The following is a 5,797-nucleotide window of genomic DNA, read 5'->3' as shown; positions in this document are numbered from 1 at the left end:
TATCTACCTTCGAATCACTTCTCTTTTTGAAAAAGTTTTAGGCATAAGAGGCAAGTAACTTTTTTGTATTGTCATTATTTTTTTTCTTTGTTTCACTCACAACTAAACAAAACAAAAGGGAAAACAAAATCTATTTAGTAAAGAGAGCAAACAAGCATACACGAAAATATCAACCCCACGCTATTGCTCCCGACAACGGCGCCAGAAAAGAGCTTGATAATCCCCAAGTGCAAGGAATCATCATAGAAATTTCCAAAGTGGAAGTGATAAGTATGGAGTATCGAACCCACAAGGAGCTAAAGGTAAGATCAATATTCTCTCAAGTCCTATCTACCACTGATACGACTCTACATACACCGAACGTTTGCTTTCATCTAGAAATGAGAAATAAAACTTCGTTATGGGTATGAAGAGGGTAACTTTGCATGATATCGGAGAACTAAAATATAAAAATAGGTGATGTTAACATAAAGTTAGAATATATTACTATATATTATAAATAGAGAGTGTGGAATAATGATGGGTCGGTGTGCGGAATTGTCCTAAGCAATTGTTAACAAGATCTGTAATCATTATTGCAATTTCATATGAGGGAGAGGCATAAGCTAACATACTTTGTCTTCTTGGATCCTATGCACTTATGATTGAAACTCTAGCAAGCATCCGCAACTACTAAAGACATTAAGGTAAAATCCAACCATAGCATTAAACCATCAAGTCCCCTTTATCCCATACGCAACAACCCCCTTACTCGATTTTAAACTTCTGTCACTCTAGCAACCCACTATAAGCGAATCATGAATGTATTCCAACACCCTACAGCGGGAATCCTTCACGTGTGCGTGGCACAGAAGGCACCATAGGACAACACCAAAATAGAACATACAACTCAAACCAATCTAGATCATCAATCAACCCAAAAGACAAAAGAAATCTACTCAAAACATCATAGGATGGCAACACATCATTGGATCATAATATGTGGCATAAAGCACCATGTTCAAGTAGGTGATTACAACGGGGTGCGGGAGAGTGGACCGCGTAAAAGAGATGAGGATGGTGATGTTCATGAAGACGATCACCACGGCGATGGTTCCCCCGATGGCACTCCGGCGCCATCGAGAGAGAGGGGAGAGGCCCCCCTTGTGCTTCCTCCTCCATGGCCTCCCCCCTAGATGAGGAGAGGTTCTCCCTCTGGTCCTTGGCCTACATGGCGATGATGGCTCCCTCTGGGATCCTCCATGGCCTCCAGTGATGATGGCCCCCTCCGGCAGGGTGCCAGAGAGGGCCTAGATTGATTTTTCGTGGCTACAGAGGCTTGCGGCGTCGGAACTCCTGATCTAGGTTTATATCTAAGGTTTTTGGGATTTATAGGAGGTGTTGGCGCTGGGGACAAGTCAAGGGGGACCACGAGGCAATGACAAGATAGGGGGCGCACCCCAGGGAGGAGGGGTGCCCCCACCCTCGTGGTTACCCTGGGACTCCTCTCTGGTATCTTTTCGCTCCAGTATTTTTTATATTTTCCAAATATTCTCCGTAAATTTTTAGCCCATTCCGAGAACTTTTATTTCTGCACAAAAAACGACATCACGGTAGTTCTGATAAAAACAGCGCCAGTCCGGGTTAGTTCTAATCAAATCTGACCAAAACCATATAAAATTGTTATAAACATGGCATGAATACTTCATAAATTATAGATACGTCGGAGACGTATCAACGACTTAAAGGTTTAAAGGTGCCTTATCATAAGTGACTAATGCGGGATATGCAAGAACAGTAGTCTGATGTAAGAACATGGTGTGATCAGATATAGTATGTTCTAGAAATAGGAACACGTGTCATATTCACAGGCATTATGTGTAAAGTAAGTAGATGCAATTCAACAAAGTTAGAAGCAATACAAGCTAGACATCATATGCAACATGCAACCACATATAATAGTGCCAAGTTAGAGCAAACACCTATGATGGTGGAGTAGGGGAGATGTGCTCATCATCTACACAGCTACGTTGGCCGTCTAGCCTTGCGTTGTCTTGTGAATCTTGTTGGGAGGATGGCGGAGTAGAATCTGTAGAGACCCTCCATTTAAGTTGCTCGGAAGGATCACCATCTTCCAATGCCTTACCAATTTCCTTCTGCTTTATTGATTTTGCATTGTGAGGTCAAACCGACAAGAAAAAGGAATAAAATTCGCTCTTCAGAACTCATTCATGCATGATACTGACGAATACTACTCTGATGAAAGACAAAGTCATGATACGAGGATGGAATATGTATGAAAAACTGGACGGCTTGACATATTCACACCTAGGATGTGGTAACTAAGCAGAAAGCACTTCAACAAATTAGAAGCACTGCAAGCTAGACACCATATGGAAGGTGCAATCAATATCACTCTGCCAAGTTAAAACTGTCTCATCATAGGTGACGTTCATCAAATTAGAAGCACTACATGCTAGAAATCATATTCAAGACGCAAACCAATATCACCCTGCCAACTTAAAGGTGTCCCATCATAAGTGACTGATGTAGGATACACAAGAAGTGTAGTTTCATGTAAGAACATGGTGTGATAGACAGATATAGTATTTACTATAAACAGGAAGGCGTGTCATATTCACATGTATCATGTGTAAGCTAAGCAGATGCAGTTTACACTAATTAGAAGCAATGCAAACTAGACACCATATGCAACATGCAACCAGATATCACACTGCCAAGTCAGAGCAAGCACATTGGATGGGGGGGTAGGGGAGCAGAGACTTGGAACTTGTAGTGTAGTAGCAGTACGAGGAGAATCTGTACAGATGCTCTGTCTACGTTGCAATAGAGGACCACCATCACCGCCTTCGTTACTCTTTTCCTTCCTCTTTTTTGATTTTGCCTTATCAAGTCAAACCCACAAGAAAAAGGAATAAAATTTGCTCTTCAGAACTCACTGATGCATGATACTGACGAACACTACTTTCATGTAAGGCAACTGGATGATAGGAGGATAGAATATGTATGAAAAACAGGACGACATGACATATTGACATGTATGATGTGTGTAAACTAAGCACAAGGTGTTTGAACGGTTAGAAGCAATGCAAGCTAGAAACCATATGAAAGATGAAGCCAATATCACTCTGCCAAATTAAAAGGGTGGCCTCATAAATGTATTTGACCAAATTAGAAGCAATACATGGCAACAAGTTAGAAATAATATGCAATATGCAACGAATAAAGGTGTCTCATCGTAAGTGATTGATGCAGGATACAGAAGAGAGGTAGTTTCATGTAAGAACATGGTTAATAGATAGATGTAGTATGTACCAAAAATAGGAAGGCATGTCATATTCACAGGTATAATGTGTAAACTAAGCAGATGCAATTTACCCTAATTAGAAGCATTATAATCTAGACACCGTATGCAACATGCAACCACATATCACACTATGAAGTTAGAGCAAGCACCTGCGATGGTGGTGTAGGGGAAATGCGGTCTTCAAGTACAGAGCTACGTTCAATATCCTCATTTAGGCTTGTTGTTTCTTGAGAATCATGTGGGGAGGATGAAACTGCACTCTTTATAAGAGTAGCGCGTCTCATACTAACCCACGGGTGTGACTGTGTCATCATAAGTGACAGATGTAGGATACACAAGAATTAGTTTGATGTAAGAACATGGTGTGATAGGCAGATGTAGTATATACCAAAAACAGGAAGGCGTGTCATATTCACATGTATAATGTGTAAGCTAAGGAGATGCAATTTAACAAATTAGGAGCAATAGAAGCTAGGCACCATATGCAACATGCAACCAGATATCACACTGCCATGTTAGAGCAAGCACATGGGGTTGTGGAGTAGGGGAGATGAGATTTGGAACTTGCACTACAGTAGGAGTAGTAGGAGAATGTGCAGATATCATCTATTTTGGTTGCTCCAGAGGACCACATCATTCCGTGCCTTCGTCCTTTTAGATTTTGCCTTGTCAAGTAAACAGACAAGAAAAAGGAATGAAATTCGCACTTCCAAATTCGTTGATGCAGATACTGACGAACACAACTTTTATGTAAGGCAACCACATTGTAGGAGGATGGAATATGTATGAAAAACGCTTAGCAAAAGGCATTTCAACAAATTGGAAGCAATGCAATCTAGACACCATATGAAAGATCCAACCAAAATCACTCTACCAAGTTAGATGTGTCTCATTATAAGTGGCACTTCAACAAATTAGAGGCAATACATGTTTGAAATGATATGCAAGATGCAACCAATATTACACTATCAACTTGAAGGTGTCTCGTCAGAAGTGATTGATGAGGGATACACAAGAAAAGTAGTTTGATGTAAGAACATGGTTAATAGAAAGACGTAGTATGTACCAAAAACAGGAAGGCATGTCATATTCACAGGTATAATGTGTTAACTAAGAAGATGCAATTTACCCTAATTAGAAGCATTACAAGGTAGACACCATATGCAACATGCAACCACATATCACATTGCCAAGTAAGAGCAAGCACCTGCGATGGTGGTGTAGGGGAATTGCGTCCATCAACTAGAGAGCTACATTGACTATCTTCATTTAGCCTTGCTGTTTCTTGAGAATCATGTGGGGAGGATGACACTGCACTCTTTAAACGAGTAGCGCGCCTCACAGTAACCCACTGGGGTGACTGTTTTATCATAAGTGATTGATGAGGGATACAAAAGAGCATTAGTTTGATGTACAAACATGGTTAATAGACATATGTAGTATGTATCAAAAACAGGAAGGCATGTCATTATCAAAGGTATAATTGTAAAGTAAGCAGATGCAATTTACCAAATTGGAAGCAATACAAGCTAGACACCATATGCAACATGCAACCACATTTGACAATGCGAAGTTAAAGCAAGCACCTGGGATGATTGTGTGTGGCAATTGAGATCATCAACTGCAGAGCAACATTTACTGTCTCCATCTGTTGACACTACACCTTTTAGAGCGCTAAAACGCTTAGTGCTTATCATCGAATTACACTAGAGTGACTTCTGTCTTTTCTTTTGTGTATTCATCAACACTGCATCAGAGTCTGAAATACCCATGCATAAAAAACAACAGTGTGAGCATGGGTGAAGTGTGTGCACAAGTAGTACAATGTAAAAGTAGCAGATAGTAGGTCGGTGAGAAATAAATGACGGGAGACATATGATAGATATACAACATGCATGGCACACAAAATTACTAGATTCTAGGATTTTGAAATATGAGCACAGGGATGGCTGGGAAATGCAGATGCTCCTCTAGCACACCACAAGGTGTGGTCCTATGAAAATAACAGTCGACTGAAAACAAATAGGCCAGTCCATTTTTTCCGCACCATCGGATGTACAAAGAATGGGTAGATCGCCTTCATCTACCTCCAGCCAGTCAGTGTTGACGATCTTCCTCGAAACGCCAGCAACCACCAGCCCAGTCCCCAGCCTCCGCCCTCCCCTCGACCTCATCGCACCACCATGCTTGGCACCGCCCCCAGGCCATCCCTTCAAGACCCGTCGACCTCCAGACCGGGCGCAAGCAGCTCCTGCGCCCCACACCCCTATGATAGACACCGGTGCGCCGCTTCCCCGGCGAACAAGTAGACTAGGTGCTCCGCGCGCCTAAGCGGGTGCTGTTTCTTTTAATTGCGAATCAACTGACCCTGAATTGAAATCCAGACGGGCTACTAACCTCTAGCCAAGGTGAAATAGTAAATGGGAGGAAACCTTGTGCATTTAGATCACGAAGAAGATGCAGTAAGAAGCAGTCAACTAGTTTCTTTCG

The sequence above is a fragment of the Triticum urartu genome, chromosome 4, assembly GCF_003073215.2.
Source record: "Triticum urartu cultivar G1812 chromosome 4, Tu2.1, whole genome shotgun sequence".
In the NCBI taxonomy this organism is placed as follows: domain Eukaryota; kingdom Viridiplantae; phylum Streptophyta; class Magnoliopsida; order Poales; family Poaceae; genus Triticum; species Triticum urartu.
The sequence above is the reverse complement of the archived record's forward strand: the minus strand, read 5'-3'. Positions refer to the sequence as shown.